At 38.6% G+C, this 16,796-nt stretch overlaps 1 protein-coding gene across 7 annotated transcripts in view; it reads right to left on the bottom strand.

Moving 5' to 3' along the window:
• Positions 1 to 16,796, bottom strand: part of RAPGEF4 (Rap guanine nucleotide exchange factor 4) — a 315,877-nt gene that overhangs the window by 113,072 nt on the left and 186,009 nt on the right. The window lies entirely within an intron of this gene.

Genomic DNA, 16,796 nt, shown 5'->3' with positions numbered 1-16,796 from the left:
CTTGGCTTCCTCTTATTTTTCTCTTGATAGATGCAAGATCAGTTTTGAGTTTTCCCTGTATTGTTAAGTATTTTTGAATGTTTTTAGGCACTTATGAAAATTTCATACAAGTGATGGAACCTCCAAGATCCACATACATACATCCAAAATTCTACATATAGTTAACAGACTTTCAGAAGTCCACTCACATATCCTAAATATAAAAATGTGTATTCCTAATACTACAGAAATCTGCTGCGAGACAAAAGCCCGAAAGAAATATGTACATACATTCACCAAGAGGCATACACTAAATGTTCAGAGCACAGCCATTCACAATAGCTTATGAACCACAGAAGAGACAATAGATTGTGGTCCATTCCCATAATGGAATGAGAAGAAACAATTTACAAGTGCACACAATAATGTGGATAAACCTCACAAAGAAAAGAAAGTGGAGTTGCTCAGTTGTGTCTGACTCTGCGATCCCATGGACTGTAGCCTGCCAGGCTCCTCCATCCATGGGATTTTCCAGGCAAGAATACTGGAGTGGGTTGTCACTTCCTCCTCCAGGGGATCTTCCCAACTCAGGGACTGAACCCGGGTCTCCCGCACTGCAGGTGGACAAACCTCACAAACACAATATTAAATGAAAGAAGCTGGATAGGGAAGGTGATTTCATCTACTTAAAGTATAAAGATGGATTATCTTTGGTTAGAGGAGTGGCTAGAAGGAAACAGGAGCTTCCTTCTGGGGTGGTGATGATGTTCTGTTTCTTGACTTGAGTACTGCTTACCTGGGTGTGTTTGTGAAAATGTATTGAATTAAATGACATGCATTTAAAAGAAAATGTATATGCTAACTTTCAAAAAAAAAAAAAGAAGAAAACAGCTGTTTTAGAGTAAGAAAATAACTTACTTTCATTAAAAAAAAAAAAAATAGGGGCTTCCTGGTGGCTTACTGGTAAGGAATCCACCTGCCAATACAGAAGACACAGGTTCGATCCACGGTCCGGGAAGATCCCACATGCTGCGGGGCAACTGAGCTGGTGTGCCACAACTATCGACCTGTGCTCCAGCGTCCAAAGCCGCAACTACTGAATCCCACTCACTCCAGAGCCCACACTCCGCCGCAGGAGGAGCCACCACATGAGAAGCCCGCACACCGCAACCAGAGAAGAGCCCCTGCTCGTCACAACTGGAGAAAAGCCGCACAGCGACAAAAACCCAGCACAGCCAAAAGCTCAATAAAAACAAAAGTATACAAACAATCAGGGAAATGTTTACCAACCTTCCATTATACGTAGAAAAAAAGGAAAGGAGACCTTGGAATTTCAAAACAGCATTTCAGTGGCATCTAGTCCTTTATGATCCTGACACAGAGCAATCTGTAACCCTTAAATCTCCTGTAAGGCTGACTCAAAGGAAAAAAGAGAATGCATAATATGTTTGTACGCATGGAAAGCACCTGGCAAAAATGTTAGCACCAGCAACCTCTAGCGAGGGTGGCCTTCAAGACACTTGGCTAAACAGTGAGCCTAGACCACCTAGTACCTTTAGACATATTCATTCATTTAGTGATTCTGGAACAGTCTGGAATACTGACTGCAAATGTCAAGTCTCTACTACTTAAGACACCATTATTGCCTCAAAGGTATGTAAATACATGAAAAATCAAAACAAAGAGAGTATTATAGTAAGTCAGCATAAAATTAATGTTTTCACAGCTATTTTATTTAAATACTAGCTATATCAGGCAAAGCATACCTTCTTCTGGGAGATGACTCTAAGTAGTAATAAAATGTTAGTGTTTTATTTATTCATATATTCAATAATAAACACAAAATGATCTCATTCTGCTCAGTTATGACACTTAAGATGTCCAACAAGCAGACTCTTGAGAGAATGACAAGTGGTTATTGATAACCAACTATAGGTTTCTGAAAGTATCAGTTGATTCTGTCAAAAGTCTCAGAAAAATTCTCACAAATTTTTCGAGGTAATGTATTAAATTTAAAGTGACACACATTTAATGTTACATGTTGTAGAAACTATGATGTATTTTTTCTAGATTTTTTTTAATTGAAGTATAGGTGATATACAATATTATATAAGTTACAAATGTACAATATAGTGATTCACAATTTTTAAAGGTTATATTCCATTTATACTCAAAAATATTGGGTATATTCCCTGTGTCATACAATACATCCTTGTAGCTTATTTTATACATAGTAGTTTGTACCCCCAAATCCCCTCCCCTATATTGTCCCTCCCACTTTCCCTTTCTCCATTGGTAACCACCAGTGTGGTCTCTATATCAGTGAGTCTGTTTTTGTTGTTATTATAGTCACTAGTTAGCTGTATTCTTTAGATTCCACATATAACTGATATCATACAGAGTTTGTCTTTCTCTCTGACCATGTCACTTAGCATAATGCCTTCCAAGTCCATCCCATTGTTGCAAATGGCAAAACTGCATTCTTTTTATGGTTGAGTAGTATTCCACTGTATACATATACCACACCTTCTTTTATCCATTCATCTGTTGATGGACATTTAGGTTGGCTTCCATATCTTGGCAATTGTAAATAATGATGCTAGGAACATAAGTGTACATGTATCTTTTGGAATTAGTGCTTTTTTGGATATAAACGCAGGAATGGAATTGCTGGGTCATATGATAGTTCTAATTTTAGTTTTTTGAGATACCTCCATAGTGTTTTCCACAGTTGTTGCACTAATTTACATTCCTACCAGCAGTGTACACAAGGGTTCCCTTTTTCTCTACACCCTTACCAATATGTTATTTGTGTTCTTTTTGATGATAGCCATTTTGACAGGTGTGAGGTTAAACTTCACAAAGGTTTTGATTTGCATTTTTCGGATGGTTAGTGATGTTGAGTATCTTTTCATGTGCCTCTTGGCCATCTGTATCTGAGAAACCTGTATGCAGGTCAAGAAGCAACAGTTAGAACCGGACATGGAACAACAGACTGGTTCCAAATAGGAAAAGGAGTACGTCAAGCCTGTATACTGTCACCCTGCTTATTTAACTTATATGCAGAGTACATCATGAGAAACGCTGGGCTGGAGGAAGCACAAGCTGGAATCAAGACTGCTGGGAGAAATATCAATAACCTCAGATATGCAGATGACACCACCCTTATGGCAGAAAGCGAAGAAGAACTAAAGAGCCTCTTGATGAAAGTGAAAGAGGAGAGTGAAAAAGTTGGCTTAAAGCTCAACATTCAAAAAACTAAGATCATGGCATCTGGTCCCATCACTTCACGGCAAATTGATGGGAAACAATGGAAACAGTGACTGACTTTATTTTTGGGGGCACCAAAATCACTGTAGATAGTGACTGCAGCCATAAAATTAAAAGATGCTTGCTCCTTGGAAGGAAAGTTATGACCAACCTAGACAACATATTAAAAAGCAGAGACATTACGTTGCCAACAAAGGTCATCTAGTCAAAGCTATGGTTTTTCCAGCAGTCATGTATGGATGTGAGAGTTGGGCCATAAAGAAAGCTGAGCGTCGAAGAATTGATGCTTTTGAAGTGTGGTGTTGGCGAAGACTCTTGAGAATCCCTTGGACAGCAAGGAGATCCAACCAGTCCATCCTAAAGGAGATCAGTCCTGGGTGTTCATTGGAAGGACTGATGTTGAAGCTGAAACTCCAAAACTTTGGCCACCTGATGCAAAGAACAGACTCATTGGAAAAGACCCTGATGCTGGGAAAGATTGAAGGCGGGAGGAGAAGGGGACGACAGAGGATGAGATGGTTGGATGGCATCACCGACTTGATGGACATGACTTTGAGTAAGCTCCAGGAGTTGGTGATGGACAGGGAAGCCAGTGTGTTGCAGTCCATGGGGTCACAAAGAGTCAGACACAACTGAGCGACTGAACTGAACTAACTGAACTGAACTGAACTTGACCATCTGCATGTCTTCTTTGCAAAAAACATTTATTCAGGTCTTCTACTCATTTTTTAATTGGGTTGTTTGCTTTTTGGTATTGATTTATATGAGTTAGCTATACACACTGGAATATTAACCCATTATTGGTCATATCATATTTTCTCCCATTCAGTCTTTTCATTTTGTCAAGGAAAACTTTGCTGTGCAAAAGTTTTTAAGTTTAACTGGGTCCCATTTGTACAATGGATTTTCCTTAAGTTAACAGTCAGGAAATGCATATAGTTTTCCAGTTCATCCTTACCCATGTGTTCCCGGCCAGTGTCAGCACTAAGAAATCAGCAGGTGGGATTCACAAAGTCAGAGGGATGCCTGGTGCAATCCTCAAGGGGCACAAATGGATGAAAGTCAGATTTAGCTGAACCCCATTTGCACAGGTATTTTATAGAGACAGAGGGCCACAGTTGCCCTGGGTGGCACAGGGAAGCCTCTCCAAAGGCAGCAGGATTTGAACAAAGTTTCTAGGAGGACTTGATGGGTGGAGAGGGAGCAGAATGGCACTGTAGGCTGAAGTCAAAAATCACAGAGCAGAATTCAAGGTATTCTTGAATGTTTGAGTGCTCTAACCAGGCTGCAGCAGAAAACTGGAGTTGGAGAAGTTGGAAGAAAGTGCAGCAAGAAGCTACATGTGAAGATACTATAGATTTAGGTAAAGACATCGAAACGTCAGATTATCAACTGCAGTAAAATCATACACTGAGTTAATGGTTTTTACCTTTTTCATGTTTTTTTAAATTACAAAATAACACAAGTTCACTGGACTGTATAAAAATGTTAATCATACAAACCACTACTCAAAGAAAACTATGAGTAGCATTTTAGAATATTCATATTAACCCCTTTTGTTTAAGTGTGGGTTTGCTTTTATTTTTAACTCAAGTGTGATCATACTCTAGATAAAATTCTATGTCTTCTAATATAATATTAAACCATAAACAACTTCACGTCTTACTTCAAACTCTTTGTAACTATTATGGAAACATTCCATTAAATGTGCATAGCATAATTTAATGGTTCTCCTGTCATTTCATCTTTATATTGTTTTTAGTAAGATTCTATATGCTATGAATTCAGGTAAAAAGTTCCCCTCACTCATATTTATTTTCTCAGAATCAACTCCCAGAAGTAGAATACCTAGGTCACAGATTCTGGTTCCTGCCACAAACTGATAAATTGTGAAGCTTGCATTGAAGGTAACTTTGGATAGGACATTTCTTCTGGATAAACCCTTAGAAAAATGATCTACCTTTAACCTCTTGAATGTAGCCGCTGGCTTCTGTCTTAAGACTAATAAATATTAATGTAGAACAAATTAATCAGTTAAGACAAAGAATTTCCAACAGGAAAACACAAATACGTTTTCCCAGGTTCAAAATACATGCTTTGCAAAATGCCTTAAGCCATTATTTTAATAACATAGCAACTCCCAGTTGGGAAAGGTAAGATAATTACCACGAGAAAAAGAGTTCTTTGTCCCACTCCTTGAAATGGAAATTGTGCACTCAATTGACTTTTATACAGTCTTCTGTGTTAGGTGTATTTATCTATATTGATGGGAAATTTTTAAAGTTTGTTTTTTTTTTTAACCTCAAACCTAGTATGCTAAAGCTACAAAATACACAATCTTAGTACCAGTACAGGGCAAGGGCATACCCTTTAGGGACTAGCAACCTGAGAGGGCAATATAGTTAGTCTTTGTTATGCAAAACTCCTATAACAGCAAACACCTATTAATGTTTTCAACAAGTCTGTTAAGCCTTTACAAAGTTCATCAAAACAAAAATAATCAAAGGCCTAAAAGGCATATCATACAAAATATGAAAACAAGGCAGAAAAGTAACATACTGTTAGGTAGTTGGAATAGAGAAAAGGAGTCCAAAAATGGTGGTGGCTAAAAGACAAGGAAGGTAAAAGCCCGCGAAAATAGAACAGAAGAAGGTCAAAAGAAGGTCTGAGGACCGGAGTGAGGACTTCAGGTAGAACAGCGCTCCTGCCTAAGCCCAATTTGCGTAGCGCAGGCCCAGGGGAAGAAAAAACATAAAAAGAGGAGCCAAAGGGCTCTCTCTCTCTCTCTCTCCCATGCGTGTGTACGTGCTCCCCTCCCCCCAACGAATGGGTGATCTTCTCTTCGCGTCTTTGGATCAACGTGCCCTCATGTCTTGAAGATGGATTTTCCTGCTATCTTCTAAATAAAATAGACCTGTAACACTGAGGTGTAACACTGGTTTCTCTAAGAGCTATAACACGGTCTGTCCAAGACCCGAGAGCTGTGACCCGCCGAGGGGGCTTTAATGTCCGTCACTCCAAATCTTTGTTGTGAGGAGACAAAGAACCTAGGAGCATATACTCGCCTGACAATACTATATAAGATACCTAGCTCACTTCACATCTGGCTCATAAACCAGGTTCGCCAAACACAGCCTTTTTTTTTAAAATCAAGTTGCTCTAATGCAGATGATGTTTTTAACTAGATATGCAAACTGTGTATCTTAAAAGGTCAAAGAAATAAGTAGCATGATATATTAAACTTTTAAAAATTTGATTGCACTTACATTTTTCTTTCTTCCCCTCTCTGTATTTTTCGAATTTTCTAGAGTGCGCATAAGAAGAAAAAAAACCCTCAAATTTTAAAACCTTACTATTACTGGCGGTATAATAAGCCGATGGAGACTCAAGCATACTTTAGAAACCTGGCATTTCTACCTCAGGGTTATGGTTTTTTATTCAAAGTAATTTGAAAGGCTTTAGAAATACTTGAAACATCTGCAAATACAAGAAGGAATCAAATGTTATTGTGTTCTTTTATTGACTAGAAACGTAGACTGTGGACATAATTTTTTGGGGAGGAGGAATAAGATGAGGATTACTGCTCACCCTCAGGACAGATTTTCACAATATCTCTTCAAGAAAGCAGAAATGTTTGGCTGCATATCACAAAGCTCCAACAGTCCCTTGATTAAAGCTTTCAGCTGGACTGGGGTTAATCATTATAAGATTTAGTGATTAACTGGCTGTTTTCAGAGAAAGCACCAAGTATCTTGTTCCCATCTGCTTCAATTACATGAGGTTCCAGATTCTAGAAGGGTTGGATTTGCAGTCATGAAACAGCCTAAGTGTGGGCAGGTAGTCATGACCTGATATAGTGGTGACACAGCCTGCTTTGGGCACCACCCCCCAAGACAAACTCCACTACTTCCCTCTTTTCTTGTCTCTGCCTCTATCTGGCATTGGAAATGCTACAAACCTATGTCTTGTGCAGCTTAAAAACTAAAGAAATGATACGCTGCATTTTAAAGTAAATTGCTTTTCCAAATAGAGCAAACTTTAATGTGTTAGTGTCTTACACTTTAAAATCCGAAAGAGATTTTAAGAACCAAGTGTTTTATTCTTTTTACACAATGGGGTTCCCTGCAGGATGCAGATGAGGGTTTCAGACTCTTTGTGACCCCATGCACAGTAGCCCACCAGGCTCCTCTGTCCATGGGATTCTTCAGGCAAGAATACTGGAATGGGTTGCCATTTCCTCCTCCAGGAGATCTTTCTAACCCAGGAATCAAACCCACATCTCTTATGTCTCCTGCATTGGCAAGCGGATTCTTTCTCACCAGCACCACCTGTGAAGCCCCAGATGTGGGTGTAGTAGCAGCAACAGAGAAGAAGAGGAAGGGGACAGCTTCAGATGTTCATATGTTTCGGCCAAAAGTGAGGGAAAATACTACTCCATGTGATTTATTCTTCGTATTAAATTATCTTATTTCAAAACTTTGCAAGTAAAATGCTCTGAATGATTCACTATGCCTGAAAACACCATAAATAAATGGTCTGTTACCAACTGGTAACATCATTGCCTTTTCTGATTTAAGTAGCCACTTTGAGAACTATTTTATCATTAGGAGTTTAAGCCTCAGAAACCTTAGCATGTTTTTAAAGAAGGAGCACATGGGAATCTTTATGAAGATAGAGAGCACAGGAAACCTTGAGACTACAGAGTTCATATAAAAACTGTTCTCAGGATATACAGGCACACACATACTAGAGTGAAGGACAAGGTGTTGAAGGTGGTTTTCCTGTCTTGGGTTGCTGGATGGGAGAAGTCGTTCTCTTCTTTCCTCATCTCATAGGTTAAAGGTGATTCAGAATAGGATTCCAGAAAAGAAGAGGAGGAAGGAAGCTTTGCAGATTCACCCTATAATGGACTATTCTGGGCTCAGGAGAAGATAAGAACAAATATTTATTAAGTGCAATATGACTTCCCTGGTGGCTCAGAGGGTAAAGAATCTGCCTGCAATGCAGGAGACCAAGGTTCAATCCCTGGGTTGGAAAGATCCCTTGGGGAAGGAAATGACAACTCCCTTCAGTATTCTTGCCTGAAAAGTTCCATGGACAGAGGACCTGGGTGGGCTACCGTCCATGGGGTTGCAAAGAGTTGGACATGACTGAGCAACTAACACATATGCTAAGTGGTGGAAATGGCAACCAACTCCAGTATTTTTGCCTGGAGAATCCCATGGACAGAGGAGCCTGGTGGGTTACAGTCCATGGGGTTGCGAAGAGTCGGACATGACTGAGCAAACACTCACTCACTCACATGGATTATCTTACCAAGTACAATAAGTATTTATTGTATTTGGTGAGGATAGGATGTTATTGCTTTGATGAGGCACTTGCATTATTATTATATTGTCACTCTGCTTATTTAACTTCTATGCAGAGTACATCATGAGAAACGCTGGGCTGGAGGAAGCACAAGCTGGAATCAAGACTGCTGGGAGAAATATCAATAACCTCAGATATGCAGATGACACCACCCTTATGGCAGAAAGCGAAGAAGAACTAAAGAGCCTCTTGATGAAAGTGAAAGAGGAGAGTGAAAAAGTTGGCTTAAAACTCAACATTCAAAAAACTAAGATCATGGCATCCAGTCCCATCACTTCATGGCAAATAGATGGGGAAACCATGGAAACAGTGGCAGACTTTATTTTTTTAGGCACCAAAATCACTGCAGATGGTGACTGCAGCCATGAAATTAAAAGACACTTGCTCCTTGGAAGGAAAGTTATGACCAACCTAGACAGCATATTAAAAAGCAGAGACATTACATTGCCAACAAAGGTCATCTAGTCAAAGCTATGGTTTTTCCAGCAGTCATGTATGGATGTGACAGTTGGACCATAAAGAAAGCTGAGTGTCAAAGAATTGATGCTTTTTAACTGTGGTGTTGGAGAAGACTCTTGAGAATCCCTTGGACTGCAAGGAGATCCAACCAGTCCATCCTAAAGGAAATCAGTCCTGAATAGTCATTGGAAGGACTGATGTTGAAGCTGAAACTCCAATAGTTTGGCCACCTGATGTGAAGAGCTGACTCATTGGAAAAGACCCTGATGCTGGGAAAGATTGAAGGCGGGAGGAGAAGGGGACAACAGAGGATGAAATGGTTGGATGGCATCACCGACTTGAGTTTGAGTAAACTCCGGGAGTTGGTGATGGACAGGGAGGCCTGGCGTGCTGCAGTACATGGGGTCGCAGAGTCAGACACGACTGAACTGAACTGAACTGATTATTTCCATTTCACAGGTGAAGAAATTGAGGCTTACAGGAGGTTAAGCCTCTTATCTTGGGTCACAGGGCTGGCAGGCGGCAGCTTTGGTACAGGAATCCTCTAGTTAACCATCATCCTATCCTGCCTTCTATGGGTAATGTCCTTGTCCTTCCCTCTGAAGTAAGACTGGATTTTTTTTTTTTTTTACAAAGTCAATCTGATCATGCTGCTTTCCTAGGTAAAACCCTTCAACAGTTTCCCATTCTTCCTGGAATGAAGCCAAACTTCTTAACATTATTCTAAAGGCTCTTCATAATTTCACCCCTGCCTACCTCTCCAGCCTCATTTTCCATTCTCCTTCTTGCTCCAATTGCTCAGAATGTTCTCCCCTCAAAAATGTCAAAATCTTTTGTTTTACAGGTCTTGCTGCATCTATTCCTTCTTCTTATAACATGTACTCCTCTCCCTTTTCCTGATTTCCTCATCCTTCAAGTCCCAGCAAAATGTACCAGGCCCTCCATCATCTGCTGCTAGAGGTATGATGTCCAATATGGTAGCCACTAGCCAGATGTGATCATGGAACACTTGAAATGTGGCTAATCTGAGATGAGATGTAGGAAATACATACTGGAGTTTGAAAACGAAGTACAAGGACAAAAAGTAAACTATATTAGTAACGGTTTCCCTGGTAGCTCATTGATAAAGAATCTGCCTGCCATTGCAGGAGATGCAGTTTCAGTCCCCGGGTTGGAACAATTCCCTAGAGAAGGAAATGGCAACCCGCTCCAATATTCTTGCCTGGAGAATTCCATGGACAGAGGAGACTGGCAGGCTACAGTCCATGGGGTCACAAGAGTTGGACACGACTTAGTGACTAAACAACAATGACAAATAATGGTGACATGTTGAAATGAGAATATTTTACATATACTGGGCTATATAAAATACATTATTAAAAATAATCTTACTTTTTCCTTTTTAAAATGCAGAGAATTTGAGGATTACATACGTGACTCATATGTCTATGGGACAGTGCTGCTTTAGGGCATCCAGCACTTTCTTTAGTAACAACACGTGGCACAGTTGTAATTATTTGTTTACTATTTGACATTTTTACCAGACCATGAGGTCTAAGAGGGTGGGCTGTATCTGTTTTATTCCCCCTGGTGCTCCCGTGCTGACCACAGCAGCTGGCATAGTGTACTTAAATTGAACTGTTGAAATAGCAAAGGCTAAAAAAAGGAAATGGCCATCCACACCAGTATTCTTGCCTGGGAAATCACGTGGACAGAAAAGCCTGAAGGGCTACAGTCCATGGGGTTGCAAAAGAGTCAGAAACAATTTAGCAACTAAACAACAAAACTATGATTTAGGAGGTTAGGGATTCCAGGATGGAATGCAGACCTTGACAAAAGAATCTGACTTTATTTTTTTTTTCTTTTTCTTTTTTTCCATTTGTTTTTATTAGTTGGAGGCTAATTACTTTACAACATTGTAGTGGTTTTTGCCATACATTGACATGAATCAGCCATGGATTTACATGTGTTCCCCATCCTGAACCCCCCGCCCACCTCCCTCTCCATCCCATCCCTCTGGGTTTTCCCAGTGCACCAGCCCTGAGCATTTGTCTCATGCATCCAAGAATCTGACTTTATTACAAAAGTATAAAATAAATGGAGTAGAGTGAGGGAGGTAGGGAAGGTGCTATTTAGATAATTTAAGAAATGAATAGAGACTGTAAGACTAAAAGCAAAAACACTATACAAAAGCACTCTATTCCAGGTGATAAAGTTTGCTTCTCATATGGGTACAGGTAATCAAAACCACTACACATGTATGCTGGAATTAGAAAATTAAATAGATGGCAAATGGTACAGGGCTTTCCTGACAGCTCAGTTAGTAAAGAATCTGCCTGCAATGCAGTAGACACTGGTTTGATTCCTGGGTCAGGAAGACCCATTGGAAAAGGGATAGGCTACCCACTCCAGTATTCTTGGGCTTCCCTTGTGTCTCAGCTGGTAAAGAATCCACCTGCAATGTGGGAAACCTGGGTTCAATCCCTGGGTTGGGAAGATCCCCTGGAGAAGGGAATTTCTACTCATTCCAGTATTATGGCCTGGACAATTCCATGGACTACAGTCCATGGAGTCACATATAGTTGGACATAACTGAGTGACTTTCACTTTCAGATGGTACAAGTCAAATTTATCACTATTAGATGGGATCTTTCAGACAAGCAAGGAGAAAAGGCTAGAATGATCCATTTAGTAATGGATTAACAATTAGATAAATCAGTATGAATTCATACTTAGCTAAGTATACACAGATAGGGGTGTGTGTGTGTGTGTATTTATAGATATGGATTATGCATGGGCTGGTACACTCACATATATTTCCTTGTTCTTTCAGCTGAAAAGGCTTAGAAGCAATGTGTGTGTGCTCAGGAGCTCAGCTGTGTCCAACTCTTTGTGACCTCATGGACTGTAGCCTGCCAGGTTCCTCTGTCCATGGAATCTTCCAGGCAAGAATACTGGAGTGGGTTGCCATTTCCTCCTCCAGGGGATCTTCCTGATCCAAGGATCAAACCTCAGTCTCTTGAGTCTCATGCACTGGCAGGTGGATTCTTTACCACTGTGTCACTTGGGAAGCCCGCCTTAGAAGCAGTAACATCCCAATAATCCCAGTAGTAACAAGGACATCTACCACCCAAATCTTGATTTCTAATACTAGTCTTCAATAAAAGGAACCAAGGATCCTTGGCAAAACAGCTCTTGCTAAGATGGGGACAGGGAATATAAAAGCATCTAGTTGTGTCAGAAAGTGTCCAAAAACATAAAACAGAATACAATGATGGAATATGTCAAAGAAACACAGGAGCCAACTTAAAGAGCTATTAGTGGTCAATACTGGAACAATTTGACCAATAAAATAAATATAGTGATACTGGGTTATAACCCAAAATATAAATACCCATGAGTTCATGCTGATATGAAAAATAACTGAATAAATAAATAAATGTGGTAGAAGAGAGAATACTTCACATGGAAGAATTCCAAATGATGTATGCTGATACCTGCTATCATGGAGGTAGAGAATAAGTCCCTTCTCAAGTGTGGTCTGTGCATAGTGACTTTCTCCCAAAGAGTCCAGTATGGAAAAGGGATGACTTTATAGTAGAGAAATGTGGAAAATACTACCTTAACCAGATAATCAAAGTCAACATTAACAATGATAAATTGCCTTAATAGTGTGTATTCTTGATATGGTATGATAAAAATTATCTATCTCTGGTCTTTTCCCTGAAAACCTATGATCTGAGCTTGATTTTGAAAAAAATAATCAGACAAATCACAACTGAGGAATATCCTTCTAAATAATTGACCAGTATGCTTTAAACCTGTCAGGACTTCAACGACTCTTCTGAGAAACTGGAACGGTCAAGGAGCCTAAAGAAGCAGGACCACTAAAGATGAAGTGATATCCTAGAAGCGATGGATATAGAAACAGAAAGGGATACTACGTAAAAACAAAGGGAGTTTGAATAAACAATGGACTTTCATTAACGATAATGAATCAATATTGGTTCATAAAAAATGCTAAAAGATAGAAGCTGTCAAGTCATAATTCTCTATCGTTTAAAATATCCTTTAGGAATGAAGGTAGTGGAAAGACATTCTCAAATGAAGAAAAATGTTAGCAAATTTGTAGCCAGCAGACCTGTTTTACAAGAATTTCTAGAGGAAATTCTTCAGTCAGAAAGGAAATGACACCAGTCAGAAACTTAGAACATCAGAAATGAAGAACAGCTATGTAACCAAAAATAATTCCAAAAAATGGGAATGACGTGAATACTAACTTTTACAAGATATAGATAGCTGTTTAAAAAAACAATATTGCAGAGGAAATTCATTCTCTAATATTGTTGAGACAATATTAAAATCCTTTAAAAAATTTCATTGAAAAAAGTAAGACATGAAATTATATATACTGTGTAAACAAAATTTTGTTACTATGTATTAAATATAGAAACACTCAGAGCTCTGGGTGGTGGCATTTATAGGGGATTTTAAAAAACAGTTTTATGTTTCCAAATATTCAAAATAAGCACTACTACATTCATGATCAGGGAAAGATAACCATGATTTTAAAAATTCACTGTCTTGCTAGACTTCATCTTAGACTCTTGGCATAAACATTTCCTTTTAGGCACACAATATAAGCTTCAATGACTCATCTGAATGTAAATTTGGCTCACAGACTCTAAAGACTTAGAATGAAATAGATAAAAAAGAATAATTCCTGTAATATCCTAGGACAAATAGGATTGCCGCTATCATCTACTGGCTCAGAACCCACACCCAAGTATCTCAAAAGACTTAACAAGATCAAATCCTGTTAATTTCCACATCATACATGTTAAGAAGACAGTGAAAAAGAAATTACGATTCTGACTGAATGGAATGCATGGAATTTCTAAAGCACAATGCTTCTTGCAATCAAAGCTATTGCAAAATGTAATGTCAACATTATTCTCATAACTGCTTCTGTCCTATTTCTTCATAAACAAGGGATGAAGACTAACCCTCAAATGAGATATTGATTGCATTATGATGTTATCTGAGTGCACCAAAGGAAGGGGGCTGATTTTTTCCTAGCAGTCAGCTGAATGTGCTCACTTGGGCGGAATAGTGAACAGCTACTATTTCCTGTCCCCCGTTCTTCCAGGCACAGACATCCCCATGGTCAGAGCTGAGTCCACAGGGGTACCTCACCCACGCTGACTCAACATTGGGGTAGAGGGATCACATGACCCACACTTGATCAGTCCGTGGCCTTCCCCAAGGTTTTCTAACAGCAACTGCTGGGGAAAACCCAGGAATTGTTGGTGGCCATGTTTCCAGGCTCAAGGAGAAGTGGAAGCAGTCTCTGGCTTCTGTTATCCTGAGGTCAGCGCCACACCTGCTTTTCCTGTGGATTTTACTTTTAAAGTGGCTTAAAATGGGTTTCTATCACCTGTATCCTCCATAGTCTCACGTTATACAGTAACTTAGTAACTGTATTCTATTAGGAAGGAAAACATTCACAGTGGTAAATAATGAAACTTTCTCAGAAATCCTTTGGGTTCAAGTGACACGGCTCTTACAACCTGTGCATTATTTTGGTACTTAACTCCAATCCCTCTCAGTACTACATTCTGATATAATTATTCCTTAAATACTCATCTGTGTCCTAGGCAGTTTAAACTGTTAGGTTGTTTGCTCTTTGAAGTCAAGAATTGGTTTTATTGGATTTTTATCTCCAAAATCAAAGTATGTATCTGCATGGCACATAGTAGGCACTTAATAAATGTTAGTTGATTTTAAAAGAATTAAATATGATCATTTTGCCCCTATTATAGAATTCACTCCTTCAAACTTAATTGGAAATTTGTGGCTAGCCTGGAAAAATTAATTTAGTTAAGAAAAAGGGGGCTGTTAACCCTTTTAGTAATATAAGAAACTATAAAGAGAATGATTAAACTAATTAACAAATTGTTTCAAGCAGGTCACAGCCATTTAAATCATATAGAAATAATTTGTGGGCTAAGTTACAAATAATATCCCTCTACCTATTCATTAAAGTAGGTCCCTGAGGATGTCAATTAAGTCACACTTTGTTAGTTTGATTCATTTACTATTTCTCCTTGAAAATATTCCATAAATCAATCTGTTATTAACCTTCTGTTTGAAAGGTGATACTTGCAGTTATACACAAAATTTGTTCACAAACACAAATTCTCTTAAAAATCTACAAAATATAACAGGGGTGGGGAGCGCCAAACCTAACACAATTCTTGCTTATTTTTGTCTTATTTTTCGTTCTTCAGATACTAACTTTATTCATGTCCCAGGCATATGCTGCTCAGTATAAATACCCCAAATCAAATCTGATTATCACTCTCTAATATTTATTATCATTAACTATTGACTGGATAGGGGTATAGTACAAAAGCCTGATCAAACCTCATTCCTGCATACTGTCTAATGTAACAACCTTCAAACTAGGTCTCCAAATTCACTTCATCTTCAGTCTTCCCTTTCTTAGTTGTTTGAGCTGCATCCTTCTGCAAGGTGGGGCCAAGAACCCTGAAGTCATCCCTGACTTCTCCCCTCCTCTCTCACCTCACATTTAACTCAGTGGAAAGTCTGACTTCATTTTCAAAATCTACCCAGAATGCTACACTTGCCACAGCCTCCAGTGTAACCACAATATCTCTCTTTCTCCATGAGGTACCACACTAGCTGCCTAGGAGTCAAAGAATTTAGTGACATTGCTATTTAAAACTATTTCCATTCCCATCTGCTTATTTATGTGAACAAGCTTTTCCACTGTTTACATATCTAAAAACCAAGAAGTGGAGTAGAATTGATGTTAACCCTTTGCTGCATATAGATAACAAATTCATTTTTAAGGAGTGCCCGTCATTTAATGATGCATTTCCAGTTATAATTTAATACTTAATAATGATTTCTAAAAATATGTAAAATATTTATTTTAGCAATTGTATACTACTATTATTACTAAATTGAAAAGAACAATTTTAAAGGAGACTTATGGTCATTAGAACTTTTAAAACACTAAGATTTAAACTTATATACTTATTTTTGATACATCAAAGTACAGAGGACGATCAATAGACACTTTCAACCACAAAAGTACATTACAATATGGACGTGCAACATGAATCCTGGACAGCTCACATTTTGACACTTAACAAGAAGGAAAATTACCTTTTATTTTAGACACTGTTATGTTTGGGTCTTTGTTAAACAAGTGTAGCTAAATCTGTTTATTGACTAATATATTGGCATAATTAAAAAGTAAACAGGCCTGGACAAAGATTCATTACAATAGGATAAAATTCTATGGGGTAAATAGAATGGGTATATGATTGAAAGGAGAAAAAGAAATAGTAAGACAGTTACAACTGCTAAAGGAGAGTTTATTCATCTATTTTTAAAGTAAGCAACAAAATCTTTCTCACAATACTCAACTCTGAGTTAAAAGACAGAAATCATTCTATAAAAACGTGCTAGTCAATAATAATCACTTCTTGGGAAACTGTTTGACTTACAGAATTGGAACTCAATATCTTTCTATGGACTTGCAGGCCAGATACCCTTTCATTTAGAAAACTAAACTATCAACAACATATTAGACTGGAAGACATATGGAAGACATGAGTGAATGAATGAATGAATGAATGAATGAGTTGGATATTTTGGCTAATTGGAGGTTCCCAAGTTCCAAGTCA

The sequence above is a fragment of the Cervus canadensis genome, chromosome 15 (assembly GCF_019320065.1).
Source record: "Cervus canadensis isolate Bull #8, Minnesota chromosome 15, ASM1932006v1, whole genome shotgun sequence".
NCBI classification, from domain to species: Eukaryota; Metazoa; Chordata; class Mammalia; order Artiodactyla; family Cervidae; genus Cervus; species Cervus canadensis.
The sequence above is the reverse complement of the archived record's forward strand: the minus strand, read 5'-3'. Positions and strand labels throughout refer to the sequence as shown.